Genomic DNA, 18889 nt, shown 5'->3' with positions numbered 1-18889 from the left:
AAGGTTTGATGTACAGATTTAGCAGAGGAAGGTTTTATTGAAAATATCATTTTATAGTTTATTTTATTTTCCTTATATTGATATCGAGCATAGGTGGATCCAATTTGAAAATTGTGAAATGTGGTTCGCCAGTTGATCAAGGTGGTAGGCTGGTGCAAGGAAGGAGAGTGGAGTCTCCTTCAGGTTGGATCCTGAGACCACTATAGGGCTATAGGGTGGTGCAAGGGAAAGTGGGAGCCCTCACAAGGCGTTAGAGCATCCTTCCAGTTGCAGCTAGTGAACAGGGTGTTGGATCATCATTAAGGCCAGAGCCTATCAACTAGGGAATTGGAGCATCCTTTTAGTTGTAGCTGGTAATCATGGAATTAGAGCATCCTTCAGGTTGGAGCCTCCCTCATTTGGAGCTGAAAAATATGATGTACATTTTATTGAAGACAAATATTAAGAAGCATTTAGTGGTTTTTCACGAAGAAGGGTTTCCACCTAAAATTATGTTAGCTACTGTCTTGATGCTTTTGCATTGTTGAATGGTGTTATTTACTGTTCATGTGATGATTATTTATTTTTATCTAATGTTAATGATAATTAATGCTCTATGAAGTTAAAAATACTAATTGAAGAGAAATATTGATTCACCACCCTCTTAGTATTTTCAACAATTGGTATCAGAGCAGGTTCCTTCAATTGAAACTTAACAACTGGAAGGAAGATCTCAAGTGAATTTTGATGGGAAATTCAAGGAAGAAAGTCACCAAATTTTTAAAGGAATCAAAGAAAGTCCCTGATATTCAAACAATTTCAAAACCTATTATCAATAATGAAGGGAAACATGTTGGTCCAATTCCTCTCTTCAGTGAATCAAGTTTTGTATTTTGGAAAGCTAAAATGGAAGCCTACTTGCAAACCCATGGATATCATGTATGTAATTTTGTTATCTCTAGGGACATGTCTACCAATGAATCTAGAAATTACAACGTGAAGTCCATGAATGTTATTCTTAGTGCATTTCCAAATATAGTAAAATCCAAAGTTGATCGATGCTCATCATCCAGAAGTATTTGGAAGAAGCATCATGATATCTACTCAAAGAAGCATGGATGTCAATATGATAATGAATAACATTGTTAGGTCAAAGATTATGACAATGAAGAAGAAGAAGGAGTAGTTTACGTAGAGGAAAAATTGATTAGCACAATATGTGACCTAAGAAAAGCAAGGAAGTGAAATTAGACACTTGAAGAAGAAGTTGACCTTCTAAGGCATCAAGTGAAACAAGTAGAAATGAAAGAGAAAATTTTGAAAAACTGACTATAAGAATCCATTCAGAAGTGTGAGGCAAAATTAGTCAAAATAAAAAGGAACTTGACACAACTCTTACTGAAATCAATAGAATCAACGAATGGCAAAAGGAAAATTTACAAGATATTGAAGGGAAATATCAAGAAATAGTTCAGTTAAAGATGAAGGAAAAATAAGAAGATAAAGCTCCATGTCATGAAGGCACAAGCTCCAAGTCCCTGTAGAGAAATATTGATGAGAAGATTAATAGCAAGACCCCTCAAATGCCAAATAAAAATGAAGGACAAAAGAAGGTTAAAAACGTTGTCTCTCTAAGAAGTAATCAACAAAAAGGTGCACCTCCTCCAAAGAAGGATGAATTTAGAAGATCATCAAGACATGAAATCTCATCCAAGTACCCTAGCATGTTTAATGGTTATTGATTTTTATTTTCTATATTTGGGCATATGGCTAGGGATTATAGAATGTATGACAATGATGAATATCAAAGGGATTATTAAAACCTTAGAAGCATGTTTGCAAGATCGCAAGACAAATTTTAGAAAAACTTTTCCTGTAGAAAGTATATTCCATTTTCTCCATTATTAAGGCCCAACATTAAATGTTACAAATTCCATGGCTATGGGCATATATCTCATGATTGCAGGTACAAGTTAGAGTCTTCCTGGGACAAACCTAACAATAGGAAAAAGAAGGTATGGAGAAGAAAATAGAAACAAGAAGAATAGGTTAGTAGTCATGATTTTAGGTTTTGTAAATGAAAATGATCGTGATGAATCTATAATGGATGATGACAAGATTTAGGATGATCCAATTGAAGAGCTGGTTCATACATTATTCTGAAGAATATAACTTGTTGAATCCCTGAATGTTGAAGAGGGGGAGTCTATCCAGTAGTAGTTGCATGTTCAAAGATCTATCCTTGATAGGTTATTAGATGGAAGATGTGAAGCAATCATCATCATTATGGGCAAATTAGTCAGATTGAGGAATAAAAAGTTTTCAATGCAAAATTGCAGAAGGTTGTAGCATGTTAGGGGAGAGAAGAAATCTATTGCAGGAAGAGAGGGGAATGCATTTCGTCAGGGGAAACATAGGTAAGTTACATATAACTAGTAACAAGAATATATTTAAGGGGAGTCACCCTTTTCCTTTAACGTTAAAGGGGGAGAGAAAACAGGTCAAAAATATCAAAGGCATGGAATTAGGAGGAGCAATGATCACAAGGGGAGTATGTGTTGCCATCAATGACAAAGGGGGATATTATTAAATGGTGTTGTCATTGATGTCAAAATTTTTCTTGAACACTTAATATTTGTATGGATTACATAAGTTGAAGCTTCAATGGTTGATAAGCCCTGAAAACCCTATTAATTTGGTAGCTTAGGGACAAATTCCCTCCTTTGGACAACCTTCCTCATCCAAAGAAAACCCTCTTTGCCCTTGAAAGAGTTTAATTTGGTTAAGGAAAAATATATTTTTAATATGAAAACCCACATGTTCACAAAAGTACAAGTCGACCTAAAGTACAAATTGGGCCTCCAAAGAAGCATATAAATACAAGACAAGGCAACCTCATATAGAAATCGCATCACAAGCATCTTATTCTCTATCGTCCTTGGATTGGTTCATATAGGTTTGAAATTGAGAGGTCTGAGCTCACATGTGCAAAGTGATGGAGGAAATTCTAAAATTTTGTGTTGACTTTCTGTTTGGGTGACCGTTGACCAAGTTTGACTTACATAATTTCAATTTTTGGAGGCCGAGTTTTTATATGGAGGAGCCAATATTTTCTGGGGACTTTTGAATACTGCTAATCATTGACTTTGACCTATAAAATCTAAATTTTGACCTTAAGAATATTCTCTCTCCTTTGGCTAATTTTTTTGTAATTGTTTTGACTATGGTTTGACTAGCTTGGAGGGATGAAGGGCCAAATATTTTGATTTCTAGTTGAGCACTTTGGGAGGAGATTGACTGTTGGCTTTTGGACTAGTTAGGGAATCTCTGTCTGCTATTTACTTTCATAGAATCACAGAGTTTAACTTGTTGACCAAATTTTACTTTGAGGCTCATCTATTGGATATTGATTGGTTGATCTCTTTGATAGTCAAAGGATTGAATTTGACTCTTTTGTTGACAAATTGAATCAGTGTATTTCTCTGTCGAACATTTTATGACAATCTAATAAGAAGAAGAATTTGAAAGGGTTTTCCCCCTTGTGAGTTTTTTCCATGGTATTTGGCCAAATCTTGTGTCCCTTATTGCTCTTGATTGTATTCTATTATACATTTCATTCATTGTTCTATCTACAATTGCTATTTATTATTGAAATATTAAATTTGATTTTTAATTGAAGAAAAGATTGGGCTAAAGTGATTGTAATAACATAGAACAATGGAAGATTAACAAACCCTAGAGTCCTCACACTTATTAAATATTTTAATGTTGAAGATCAGTGTATATGCTCAAAATACCATCACTAGTTAATGCTCCTAGTTGTGTCGATTCCAATGGCATATGGTATGCCTCATGGATCCTTACAGTTTGTGAGATATGCTCTTTGGGAGGAAAAATCCCTAACTTATGGGAAAAAAACCCCAAAGAATGATGATGCGGCATCTTATTATTGACTATAGAATTTGTTCCAATTATGAAGTCAAGATGGTTAATGTTATTATTGTATATTTTTCTGTAGATTCAACAACTGATGTAATGTACTAAAACATAAGACAAGAATATACTCTACTCTCAAAAATAGAAACCAATAATGATCGATGAAAACAATAATCAACAAGGGGAAGAATATCAATCAAACATAACACAATATTTCTCTGGGGAAAGAAACTAGTCAAAACCCTGACTATTTATATTGCATTAATCAGAAGATCTGAGAAGAAAATACAATGATTGTTCTCACTAGAACAATCCCTACACAAGTATGATCAACTCTCTACCTTAGAAGCCCGCTCTAACCAACGGCTAGCCAGTTTTGCTGCCCACCAAGCCCCTATTTCCTTGCACAATTCCTGAGAGAACCATCCCATATTTAATTAGGAAATCCTTCCTTCATAATTGTGCAATCCAAACTTAGGACCTCAACTGATTGCATGCACAATCTGTACAGCTCGGAAAATTATACAACTGATAGTACATTGTCCTTGCACTCTAGTCTCAATTGGGCCTTCCTATGAACTGACATGCATGAATTATTTGTGATTGAATCTTCAGTTAACCTATGTCGCATTGAGGATGCATTGGTGCACTGACTCACTACTAAACCTCTACTAGTTCCTCCAACAATTAGAACTAGTTTAACTGACCATAACTCAGTTAGACTAATTTATCTAATTACAACTCCAAAGAACTCAACCTGGGCCCCTAAAATATAGGGATCACAGTTACATGACTCCAGATAGACTTCCAACTCGAAATTACCAAGGAAATTAAGTCAATTTCACTTAATTAACTATTTACAAGTTGCTATGAGAATAGAATTTGATTTTAATTCACAATTTAATTCAAGGACAAATTAAATTGGAATTTCTTGTTACCATTTTTAGCACTCCATCTCAATAGGAAAGGGATTATCAACTGCCCTGATCCTGTCTCTGTGAAACTTGAATTTACATCTTGACAATTCCTTTGTCAAGATATCTGCATCCTACTCCTTGGTGGGAATGTACTCCAACAACATAATATGCCTTTACACACAATCTCGAAGATGATGATACATGATATCAATATGCTTGGACTGATAATGAAAAACTAGATTTTCAGAGAGTTTGATACAACTATGCTTATCACATTAAATCACAGTTGGATCCATATGTTTACCAAACAAGCCAACCAGAATCTTCCTAATCCAGTTGGCCTCACAAGCTGCATGACTAGCTTCCATGTACTCTGCCTCTAATGAACTGAGTGCAACTGATCTTTATTTCCTACTGTACCAAGAAACAACTACTGACCCAATACTAAATATCCCTCCTGATGTGTGCTTCCTGTTGGATGGAATCCCTTCCCAATATGCGTCGGTGAGGCCTTGAAGCTTCACTCCCTCTGTCTGTCTATACCACAATCAATACTGAGTAGTGCCTTTGAGGTATCTCAACACATGCTTGGATGCCTTCCAATACAGCTTGGTCAACCTAACCATCGCTTGACTAAGATGGTTAATTGCATAGCACATGTTTGGTCGTGCGTTCACAAAATACATGATTGAACCCACAAGCTGGCTATAAACAATAGCTTCCACTACTTCACTTGAAGTAGTATCCTACTTTGTCTAATTACCTGCTAGAGGAGTCTACTCTCCATGGGTTTATTTCTCTCCATGTGGAACCTTTTCAGTATCTCGTTGGAATTCTTTCCTTGAGAGACAAAAAGTTCCCCATCACCTTGCCATACTTCCATGCCCAGAGAGTAGTGCATGAGCCCCAAGTCCTTCATTCCGAACTCTCTTACAAGCTCCTCTTTGCAATACTTGATCATCTTATCATCACCTATTAGAATCAAATCGTCGACATATAAAATAATAATCAATAATTTACCTTCCACCAAAATATGGTACAAGTTCACATCTGCTTCACTTTTGGTAAAGCCCAACCTAATGAAGTAGCTATCGATTCTGGTGTACTAAGCATGGGGTGCTTCCCTGAACCCGGACAAAGATCGCTTGAGTTGACACACATGCAAATCTCAGTAAAAGGTCTCAAAACCTTTAGGCTGATCAATATACACCTCTTCCTCAATCATGCCATTAAGGAAGGTTGTCTTTAAATCCATTTGATGTATATTCCAACCCATCTGTGCTGATAGTTCCAAAATGGATCTAATTGATGAGCACCTTGCAACAAGAGAAAAAATATCATCGTAATCAGTCCCCTCTACCTGAGAAAATCCTCTAGCCATGAACCTGGCCTTATGTTTCTCCACACTAACATCCACTGCTTACTTTACCTTGTAAAGTCATTGGGAACTCACCACTTGTCTACTAGTCTTGGGTCCACATCCCAAACACTGTTATGAATAATGGAGCAATACCTCTCCACCATGACATCAACCTAAACTAGTTTTTGCACTATCTCCTCAAAATAAGATGGCTTTGTCTCAACACATCCACTCAAAGGAGCCATGTATCCAGTGTACCTCTCAGGTGACCTCCTCTTCCTACACTGTGATGTGGGTGTGTGGTGAAGTAAAATTATTAGTGCAGACACGAACGAATTCCTCTAGCCCAATAATGGGTCTAGACACAACATATACATTCTATGGAATATTTCATTAGGTTAGAATCAACCAAGAGGGCCTACAACTTGGTCACTTATCCTGCTTAATGATGTCCTCACTTGCTTGCTCCAGCAATCTCTTGCTTCCTTCTTCAAGCTCCTGAAACAAGTAAACAACAACAAAACACAAACACAATAATAGACAAATTGCAATTCAACCTACTTAATGAGTCAAGAAGCATTAAGACATGAATATGTAATATTAGTAAACATGTAGAAAATCAATCGATAGTTGCATATATTAATATTAAATAGAGATTACAACCATTCATCTTGACGTCACAGTCTTCCTCTGACAAGACTAGGTTCCCACACACTTCTGCTAGCACTTCATGATGGCTTCAAACAACAATAGTTTAAAGACTCTTCCCTTTAGGCTTCACTCCAAACCAAACAGACTTCTCCCTCACACAACTAGATGGCTACAACTAGTAATAGCTTGCTTGTCTAAAATAATATACTCACACTCAGCCAAAACTCTAATTCTATAACTGTGACTTTCACACTAGTTTGTGCTTGGAAAGAAGGGAGGTTTATATACGAAAGATGGATGGGAGATGGATCCTCTTCTCATGGGAGAAGGACTTATCCCTTGAGGTAGTTCCATCATTATTGGGGAAAGGAGCCCAAATTGTCATCCTCAACCCCATTCGGCCAAACCATTTGCTAGACTTCCATTACAGAGCTTCTAGAGATGGAAGGTTCGACTCTACTTTAAACAAATTTCCATAACAGGACAGGCGTGACTGGAACATAGATCAGTCACACCGATCGACGCAGGGAATAGTGCTAATCTCTGCACATCGGTGTGGAGAAGACAAAGGTCAACATTGTCAGTCTTGTAAATTGGGTAAAACAAAAGTTTTAGGGGAAATGGCGCAAAAGGGAAATGATCTGTTCATGAAGAGGGATATAATGGGAATTTCTTCATGAAGGCAAAGCATGCGGGGTTCAATGTAGAGGTCCTCCAGGATCAAGGAACGGGGAGTACAGGGACAGTGACAAAATGTTGTGTAATAGATGCCCCCTAAGGTGTGAAGGCCGAGCCGGAGTGAGGGATAAAATGATTTATAAATCACTGCGGGGAACCAGTCTGTCGTTAGAAAACTTGCAAGCAATTACATACACATATACATAAAATGAGATCTCTATCAAATTATACATTGTTAATTTATGGTATGTTCTATGCTTGTAACAGTTTACTTCCTTTTCTTATTATATTCCACATATTAGCAATCACATGTACATAAAGTAAAGTGCAGATAGAACATTAAACGATCGACAGAAAACAAGCCAAGACAAGAGACACAAGATGTGGCGACTAGCCAGGGACAAACCCCACAATGTGTGGGGAAACCCTTTGATCAAATCTTCTTTTATCTTCAATAATTCAGCGGAGAGAAATAGTACAATAAATCTGATTCATATCAGCAGTAGCAAACACTAGATCAGTAGCATCAGCATTAGCGACTTCATTATCAAACTAGGGCAGACGATATCTCACAAACCGACTATCTGATTGACTTCATTCCACCACCAAAAGTTGCGGCTTCCAGATGAGGTTCAGATGAACCTACAGTGTAGTTCAGATGAGGAGATCTTCTAGGCCACGTAGGTCAATCTTTACTTCTATAGTTGCAGCTTCAGTTTCAGCAGTTTCTGGCTTCAAACTAGGGCAATCGATATTTTGCAAACTGTTCGTCAGATTGACTTCATTCCACCACCAAAAGTTGCAGTTTTCAGAGGAGGTTCAGATGAAATTACAGTGCAATTCCAAAGAGGAGATCTTCTAGGCCACGTAGGTCAATCTTTTCTTCTGCACTTGCAGCTTCAGGTTCAACAGCTTCCGGCTTCACATGTGTGAGAGAGAGACCCATTTCTGCGTAGTAGAGAAGAGACTCATTTCTGCGCAGTAGAGAGAGAGAGATGTGAGGATAAGGGTGAATGAAAATGAGGAAAATTCCTCTTATATTTATACACAATGTTGGTGTTTGAATAGATGCGACTGTTGGGCTTCTGAGCCTACATGAGTTGTAGGTCGGCTTGATAATAATTCCATAATCAAAATAAATTCATATCTCCATGAATACTTATCGGAATCGGATGATCTTTATATCAATCCTACACCTCTCGACAAGAGGAATCTAATAAAAATATTATTAGTCATGAATAAGATGACCCAGATGAATTTTTCCCCTGGTTGCCAATTTTAACATACATGAACCGTGGCATGAACGCAACCGCCCAGAGAATGTTCATGTAAATGGATCCAGGTATGTGTGTAGCCATCTCTCAAAGAGGATCATAATGAAACCAAGGTATGGTCGTAGCTAGCCATCTGATAGAGACATGCATATCATCATAACCATGTCACACCACTTTGCAACCTAGACTTTTGTGATCTGAGTCCAGGGTCTTGCGCTCCAACATGACCCGATCAAAGTACAGATCCTAGAATGTGAATAGATGTGTTGATGTTCAACATGCTAGAAAGTCACTTGATTACTAGTCAATTATGTAAACTGTTAACAAGCGTGAGAGAAACCACCAATAATGACAATGTCCTCAAAGTACTATCAGCACAATTAACAGAATGTGAATACAAGAACTGAAGTCGAACACCCGTGAAATCACTCGATCGAAAGCCAATGTTGTGAACTTGTCATCGAGTGCAAAGAACTTGCCATTAAGGCTTGCAAGCTCTAAGGTACTGGAAGGGAGTCTCTCGATCAACTTCCTGAATAATGAGTTGAAGTCGACGGAAAGTGACCGTGTCAAAGGAGGGCCATAATGAATCTCACATCATTGACGCGAGATGAGGGGATGCAAAATGATTTTGGATGATACAAAGAATTAGATGTAAGTGTAACTGCAGAAGGACAACTCTTGAACATATCGTCAACACAACTAGAAGTTCGACAACTTTTGGATCCATAGGATCGGTGTTCATGATGATGTGGCAAAGATCAAATGGAAGGCAAAAATGAATGGTCCAAACCCAGGAAGGTCAACGATACAGAGGAGGATGTCCCAACTCGACACAAAATAAAGAGTGTCATGTTCAAGAGTGAGATGCCGGCATGATTAATAGATTTCCAAATTTTCCCTCCACCATTTCTGGTGAGTACCCCAAATATTTTTTAATCACAAGCTTGAAGGGGATAGCATATGCTTGCACTATAAGTTCATCCTTCAGACGAATCCGACCTAGTAAGTTTAACGCGCCCTAGGAAGGATAAGCTCATGTTCGTCATGGTGATGAATCCAATATCGTTTTAATAGTTTAATGAGTTCGACAAAGGTGTAACTCGGTATCTTTTTCATGTTTAGAAAGTTTAAAAAAGACACATAAAAGAAAACTTTGCATGCTCCCTTTTTGTACATTTGTGTCTCTCGAGCCCGAAAAGGTAGAAAACAATAATTGAGAGAACCGCTTGACTATTTCAGTCAAGGAGTACCTTTTTCGTAAATAGTGCCTCCTAGCTTGAAAAAGGGGTAAACTTATATTGGGTGCATGACGTTTCACATCCATTAACGAGTTTGAAACGACAAGGGCTCAACCATCTTTTTCGTTTTTAAAGGGTCAGAAAAGAGCTGAAAGCAGACCCCCCATTTATATTCTCTTTTAAGAGTCAAAAGGGAAAAACACGCGGCAATATTTTCATATGAGTTTAACAAGTCGAGAAAAGAGCTCAAAGGTGACTCATCCTAGAGGAATGAGTGGTATAAAGGGTAGCAACTAGTTCCAGCAATGGTGGAACTTCTCAAAACATGTAATGGTCAAGAGGCTAGCTTATCAAACCACTCATCGTTGTCGTCCCTTAGGAAAGGAAACCAAGTGAAAGCATATGATTGGCCAAGGAGATGGTGGCGATGGAATGAAACAGCCAAGGCTCATCTAGCGTTGGGTATGGATTCATTTTTAGATAGGCTTGAACCATGGAGAACTTTTCTTGTATTCGGTTTCATTTTTAAAAAAACTTGAAATGAAAAACTATGCTTGCTATAAGTTCGCATGCCCCTAGCATAATGATTCAAATGAGGTACATGCCCCCAAGCTTCATGTCATTCAAATAGGTGAATGGAATGAAGGTTCACTTGTGAGATCTTGGAAAGACTCAACATTTACGAGATCTTAATCAAAGACTTGATTTGAAAAGGGAGTTGCTTCATTATAATGAGGTTGATATAGGAACAAACTATCCTCAGACATCTTGATTCATTTTTTAATGACCTTTCTGCAAGACAAGGAACTATGTTCATCCCTTGTTTCATTTTTTAATGAGGTAGACACAAGACAAGGAACCATCCTCATCTCTTGTTTCATTTTTTAATGAGGTTGAGATAAGACCAGGAACTATCCTCATAACTCCTTGATTCATTTTTTAACAAGGTTAACACAAGAACAGGAACTATCCTTACAACTCCTTGATTCATTTTTTAACGAGGTTGACACAAGACCATGAACTATCCTCACAACTCCTTGATTCATTTTTTAACGAGGTTGACACAAGACCAAGAACTATCCTCATAACTCCTTAATTCATTTTTTAACGAGGTTGACACAAGAGCAGGAAATATCCTCACTCATCTATTCACGAACGATACGAGAACATGGCTCCCAAGAGGTCTTCACTAGATGGAAGAACCACACTCTGGGAGGAATACATGTCAATTGGTGCCATAGACAGATTGGGTTCCAATGCCCCCAGTACATGACATACTATACCATCTGTGTGATCATCTGCAAATGTGGAGATGGAATGGGTAGCCACATAATTGACCTGTGGCATGGAAGGTACTGTTTGCAAACAAGAGCCAATAGGGGATGATGGTTGCAAAGGAGGTGCCTGGTGACCAATGAATGACAATTGATCAATGGTCAATTCTCCCTTCACGCGGAAAATAAACCACATATAAAATTGAGGAAAAAAGAGCTCCCATGACATAAACATTGTCGCATCCAAGGAGAATATTGAAATCTAAAGGACCTTGGACTACCATCATGTCTATATAGACCATATTCCCTTCCAAAGTAATAAGGAACTTCAGAAGGACCACTAAGGGTTGACTGGTTCCTCTATTGAAAGCCAACAGATTCTAAGTGACAGGCACAAGATGTGGGGAGCCCAAAGCTTGCCAAGTAGTAGAAGAAATGATGTTAACAGATGCACCTTCATCTAATATAGTGCCAGGTATTACCATATTATAGGCTTGTACTGTGATCTGGAAAGGCACATAACATGGGAGGCAGAAAGCAGTCAATGGACCCCAATCGAAAGAGATGACATAACTACTTGGTGGGGGTATCATATGACTGCCCCCATGCTTTGTAGAAATAGAAGAAGGACTTTCCTGGACCACCAGGATGAGAGGGTCACTCTTCGTTTCATGAGAATCTGAGGAGACAAGAAGAACATGAACATTATGATCACCACTCTCTTCTGGAACAGAGTGAGCAACTGGTGGTGGAAACAAGTTGACACTCTTTTCGACCAATGGTTGGTTAGGAATAGACACAAGAGAGTTTTTCTTCGAAAGAGTAGGATGGGAAAGAGATGAGTCCAAGTCAATATGTTTACCAACTAGGAGAGGTTTAGAAGAAAGCCTCTGATAACCAATAGGAAGTTGGGGTTGAGGAGATGCAAGGTTTTCCAAAACTTTGGAAGATTTATTCATAAGAGGACAAAGGTGAAGAAGATGCTCTCCTTCACATAACCTACAGGGGAATCTAATCTTCCCTTTCTTCTTACCATCACTAACCGAGGGTGTAGCATCGACATGATATCTAGAGGTCGATGCGGATGGTGGATCCATATTTTGAGACCATACCTCTAAGACTCTAGGAATCCCAGGACAGTCTCGAAGGAGATGGTCACCATTACACAACCTACAAGGGAATTTGACCTTCTGTGGAGGATCAGAAGGTTTGTCTACAGGAGGTACATTTAGAGCAATAACTGCAGGCTTTGCCTCTTGCTTATATGACTTCTTCTTCTTCGTCTTTGTCTTCTTCTTCTTCACCTCCTGATTACTAGATTTGAAACTTTCACCAGGCGAAGTAGAAGAGGAGGATAAAGAAATGGGGGAAGAAGGTGAGGGGTCAAACTTAGAATCATGGTGATGTGATTCAAATGAGGGAGACATTTGGATAGTAGTCAGGACACTCGGGACCACAGAGGTCGAAAATAACTAGATAGACAAACCAATGGTTAACCCAGGGAGGGACAACGTCGCCATATAAGGAGCACCAGTGTTTCCAAAAGAAGGAAAAGAACCAAGATTCCCATCCAAGGGGAACCCTTGACCGGTAAACTCTGGGAATGTTGCCATTGGAATCGAATCTAAAGAATTAATAAGGAAGATAACTCTTACCAAGAATATTTTGTGGGAAGTTAATTTTAGAACACTGAAACAAAACTTGGCCTTTTCATATTTTAAGAGTCGAGAAAAGGACGAAAGGTGACTCTATCAATTTTGATTGGAAACGAGCTCAAAAGGACAAGTTCTCAAATGATCTTTTCAAATTTAAAGAGTCAGTAAAGATAAAAAATGATTGCTCTAGATGATCTAAGTAAATAGGATTACCAGGCAACCATGACCTGCAGAATACCTCCCGGCAAACCGAGACGTACGAGCAGGGAATCTCCCCAAATGCTGTGTTCGGTGTATCACATTTGCAAGGCAGTCGACTCAGCATCCTATGGATAAAGGATTGCAGCCTAGAGGGGTCTCCCATTATATACTCGACAACATGGGGAGCACAAATTCGTACTAGCGCTATCTAATGCCGAAGCTAATGACAACTGCTAGGTTTAAAGACGTTGGAACACATCTCTAGCCTAGACCTTCTAGATGTGATCGTTAAGTTTCAATGCTTCCTTAGGTTAATTCAATAGATTTTAACTATTGATCTTGAATTAGGTTTCAATTACAAGGCCCTACCGCTGTCATCTAACAAAACTCCTACATGCAGCGATATGAGAAAATAGATCTTTGTCTTCGATGAAAGTTATCACTAATTGAGAGATAGAGAACAAAAAATTAATGCAACAATCAAAGAATGAAATCTGTCACTAATAAATCTCCTAAATGCAGTTAATCTTCCTATAACAACATAAGAAGTTTCATTTCATTTCCAATGCTTATGGTGATGCAATTCTAGCTCCTTAATAACGCTACTAATGTAATATTTTCACTTAAGTAAACTAGAATGATGTTGTTCTTTTCATAAGATGCAAAATGAATCTTTTACATAAAGCACTTTAATGAAAATTTTCACAATTCCAAACAAACAAGCATCAATCAAATCCAAAGCATTATAAATGAAACTAAAAGCAACTTCTTCCCCAAATCGAACAAACCAAACACATAAATGCTTCAATCGACAAACGAAGCAAAGTAATCTATGCTTGAAAAGAGAAAAGAGACACTTGAAATAAGAGAACAAATGAGACTCTTTCACTCATTCAATTGAAACAGAAGCAAACAAAGCATCCTAGTCACCTTTGGCAGAAGAAGAGAGTCTGAGGGTCAAGGCACACTGGCATTGGAATGGGAGAAATTCTGATTTTTTCTTAACTCAGAGACCGGCGTGACAGAATAGTACAACAACTAACACCGATTTGCATGATCAACATGACTAACCAGTACTACAACTAGTGCTGATGGCTGATCGACGCGACTACCTAACTGATAACTAGCGCTAATCGATGGATTCAAAGAAAAAATAAAAAAGAACTTCACACAGGGCCAGACTTAACACATCAGAGGGTGGGCTAAACCAAGCAAGCACATAAAGCAAGCTAAATAAAGCTTTCTAGTTAGGGAGGAGACAGTCAAAAAAGCTTACGGGGTCAAAAACACAAGAGAAAAACACACTGGCCAAGATTGGGGTCAAGCCTAAATCTTCACTTATAGACATCGGCGTGACTGCCTAACTGACAACAAGTGCCAGAGGCTTGTCGGCGCGATTGTTCCTCATCAATTTGCGTTGATCGGTGTGACTGTCAGTCGATTAAACGTGTTGTCTAAGTGAACTAAGGAAAAATAATTTTTTTTCCAATCAGGGACCAAATCTGCTACTATGAATTTTAGACTTAGGCCAGTAAGAAGGAGAAAAGAAACAAAATCAAAGGGAAAAAGTGAAACTAGCAAATTTATCATGAAATCATGAAATCCAAAACAAACAAATGGATGGGATCTCCCCGGTATGGTCACCAATTTGTGGTGAAGTAAAATTATAAGTGCAGACACGAACGAATTCCTCTAGCACAATAATGGGTCTAGCCATAACAAATACATTCTATGGAAGATTTCCTTAGGTTAGAATCAATCAAGAGGGCCTATCTCTTGGTTGCTTATCCTGCTTGATGATTTCCTCACTTGTTTTCTCCAGCAATCTCTTGCTTCCTTCTTCAAGCTCCTAAAACAAGTAAACAACAACAATGCACAAACATAATAACAGACAAATTCCAATTCAACCTACTTAGTGAGTCAAGAAGCATTAAGACACGAATATGTAATATTACAAAACATGTAGGAAATCAATTGATAGTTGCATATATTAATATCAAAGAGAGATTACAACCATTCGTCTTGACGTTGCAGTCTTCCTCTGACAAGACCAGGTTCCCACACACTTCTGCTAGCACTTCATGATGGCTTCAAACAACAATAGTTTAAAGACTCTTCCCTTTAGGCTTCACTCCAAACCAAACAAACTTCTCCCTCACACAACTAGATGGCTACAAATAGTAATAGCTTGCTTGTCTAAAATAATATACTAACACTTAGCCAAAACTCTAATTCTGTAACTATGACTTTCACACTAGTTTGTGCTTGGGAAGAAGGGAGGTTTATATAGGAAAGATATATGGGAGACGGATCCTCTTCTCATGGGAGAAGGACTTATCCCTTGAGGTAGTTCCATCATTATAGGGGAAAGGAGCCCAAACTGTCATCCTTGACCCCATCTGGCCAAACCATTTACCAAACTTCTATTACGGAGCTTCTAGAGATGGAAGCTTTGGCTCTAATTTAAAAAAAATTCCATAACAGGACCAGCACAACTAGAACAAAGCTCAGTCACATCGATCAGCGTGGGGAATAATGTTAATCTCTGCACATTGACGTGGGGAAGACAAAGGTCATCAGTGCCAATCTTGTAAATTGGGCAAAACAAAATTTTCAAGGGAAATGGTGCAAAAGGGAGATGATATGTTCATGAAGAGGGATATAGGTAATTTCTTCATGAAGGCAAAGCATGTGGGGTTCAATGTAGAGGTCCTCCAGGATCAAGGAATGAGGAGTACAGGGATAGTGACAAAATGCTATGTAACAAGGTGCTCCCATATTCTCTCTCACATCCTGTAATAACTTGTCAGCCTCTCTAGTGTGCTTTATCCCATTTCTAGAAGACTCTTCTTGAGTGGATGTTTGCACTCCTGGATCCTCTACAAGTGGTTGTTCCACATCAATCTGAGTCTCCTCTTTAGGAGCTAAAATATCCTCAACTGCATGTATATGAAGCTCCCTCTCAAGGGAACATCTCATGGCCTTCTCTTCATAGAATTTGGCATCCCTGTGAACCACTGTCATCTTGTTGGTCAATAGGTACACCCGATAGTTGTGAGGTGTATCAGTGTACCCCAGAGATATTCCCAACTCTATTTTCGACTCAAGATTCTTCCATGCATCTTTGGTCACATGGAAATATATCGATGACCCAAAAATCTTGAAGTGACCCACATCTTTTCTCTTCCCTGAGAAAGCCTCCTCTGGTGTACTCATCCCAAGAATCCGATTAGGGTTTTTGTTCTGCAAATAAACAATTATGTTGCATGCCTTGGCCCACAAGTGTAATGGTAGGCCCTAATCATGCAACATCACTCGTGATGCCCCTAGAATGCTTGTATTCTTCCTTTCAGCCACCCCATTCTACTGTGGGTTATTGAGTGTTGTCAACTCTTGTTCAATCCCTTCTATCGCACAAAAGTTTTCAAACTCATTTGACTCATACTCTCCACCATTATCACTCCTGAGAGCTTTGACCTTCCTACCAATATCTTTCTTGACCAATTCTTTAAATTCACAAAACTTTGCAAAAGTATGATCTTTCTTCAACATGAAAAAGATCCATCATTTACGAGAAAAATCATCAACAAATATAACATAATACCTGTGCTTGGCGATGGACATTGTTGAGAATGGTCCACACACATCTGAATGGACTCAATATATGATCGTTTATGCTTGATAGATCTTTGTATTGAAAGAAATATTTGGTGAATTTTCCCAAAGTACACCCTTTGCATGTGACAACTGGCTCTAGTGTAGCTTTGGGAAGACCAGTAGAAACTTGTTTCATGATTTTCAAAGCACCATGATGCACCCAACTGCGTATGCCACAAGTCACCGATGCTTTGACTCTACACCTTATCTACTTTCGTTCTCAAGGAAACACAATATTATAACTCCAACTCATAGAGATTCTTCACCTGAATCCATATCCTCTTTACCTGTCCTGTGGCTATGTGACGAAGGAATGCCTTTTCCTTACTAAATATCACATCATAGCCTCTTTTCTCCAACATGGAAACAAATACCAGGTTCTTCTTAAAACCAAGAACATACATAACATCTTGCAAAGTGAGGGGAGCACCCGACTCCCTCTGAAACGTAAATGTACCCAACCTGGTAGCAGTATACCTCTCGCCATCACTCATCTCAATATGCATATGGAGGGATATGCATATGGAGATCCTTCTCCTCTAAGTCACTGAAGAGCTCCTTGTTACCAGTCATGTGGCAAGAAGCTCCACTATTTAGGTACCATACACTACCCATCATCGATGAAACCATGCATGCGATGAGGGTAAATTCAATTCGAATTGTAAGGCAAGAGCCTCACCTGCTTCTCCTCCTGAGGACTTCTTCTTGGACTTCTTGAGCAAACAATTTGTAGCAAAATGTCCTAGCTCATAATAGTGAAAACAATTCACTTTTTACATGTCCTTCTTTCCTCGATGATACGAATCTGATTTGGAATGGGATGCCTTCCCCTTCCCTTTCTTTTCCTTACCCACTAAGGCACAATTTTCCTCATCATCAGTCTTTGATGAGGATCCGTACCTGGTGCTCCTATGAATATCTTCCTGTACCAAATTTGACCACTTTCATTCCCAATTTTGTAGCTTCTCCCTCCCATTGATAGAGTCCTAATAACTGTGCCAACTCTTGGGGAGTCCTAGAAGAGCTAGGTGCACCATATCATTCTCAAAAACAATAATCCCAACACTTCTAATCTCATCACGATAATGAGTGAACTTGGTCAAGTATTTCAGAATTGAGTTTCCCTTCTCCATCTTGATCTTTCTAAGTTTGTCCTTCAGTACCGACTTCCTATGGCTACTGCTATTTTGAAACAGGTCTGCTAATTCCTTCCACATTGAGTATGGAGTTTCCTTGCCATGGAGACTCAAGAAAATGTGGTCTCAAACTCCCTCAAGCATAACCTGCCTCTCCTTTTCCACACACTTTCTCCATTAAGCCAAATCATTAGCATCTGATGTTGAAGGCTTAAGAATGTCTTTATTAATGAATTCCTTGAGGCCATTCTCTTCCAGAACTTATTCCATCCTATCCTTCCAAGGTATGTAATTTGAGTTGCCTTCCAAGGCATACTCAAGTCTCAAACCGCAGAAAGCCATTTTTCGACTCTAAAGTATGAACTGCAAATTCAAATTTCACCTGCACAACAAAATCAAAATATCCTCTTTTATACTGTCTTCAACTCTGATACCATGTAGATTTTTTTTGTAGATTCAACATCTCATGTTAAATGTACTAAAACATAAGACAAGAATCTACTCTACTCTCAACAACGGAAACCAGTAATGATCGATGAAAATAATATCAACAAGAGATCTGATGAAAGTGGAATCAACTTGACTGAATCTCGTTAGCATGTTCTAAAAAATAGAAGAAATTTATTGTTATGTGCCACAAGGGACTTCCAGAAATTTAGATTTGGGAATAAGAAAACTAATCTAAATAGCTCAATGATTACTATGACCTTCCAAAGTTGTTCCAAGGATGAAATGATGCTTTCTATCTTGAAAAATAACTTAATTCAACCATTTAACCCAATCCTAGAAAGAGAAATCATTAATACTAAATGCAGAAATAGAAAAAGACAAGAACAAGAGATGCATGTGAATAAAAAGTGAAAGGAACAAAAATAAATGATACAAAAGGGTTCTGAGGCTCTTGGGATGGCCAAGCCTAAGGAAACTCAG

The 18889-nt window shown here is 38.5% G+C and overlaps 1 pseudogene; it reads right to left on the bottom strand.

The window, feature by feature from the left end:
• Positions 1-17317, bottom strand: part of LOC149158394 (protein EXPORTIN 1A pseudogene) — a 90458-nt pseudogene extending 73141 nt beyond the window's left edge.
• Between the last annotated feature and the right edge of the window lie 1572 nt (positions 17318-18889).

Source organism: Pinus tabuliformis, chromosome 5_2 (assembly GCF_031772625.1).
Source record: "Pinus tabuliformis cultivar Carrire ecotype Pingquan chromosome 5_2, CPIR1, whole genome shotgun sequence".
In the NCBI taxonomy this organism is placed as follows: domain Eukaryota; kingdom Viridiplantae; phylum Streptophyta; class Pinopsida; order Pinales; family Pinaceae; genus Pinus; species Pinus tabuliformis.
The sequence above is the reverse complement of the archived record's forward strand: the minus strand, read 5'-3'. Positions and strand labels throughout refer to the sequence as shown.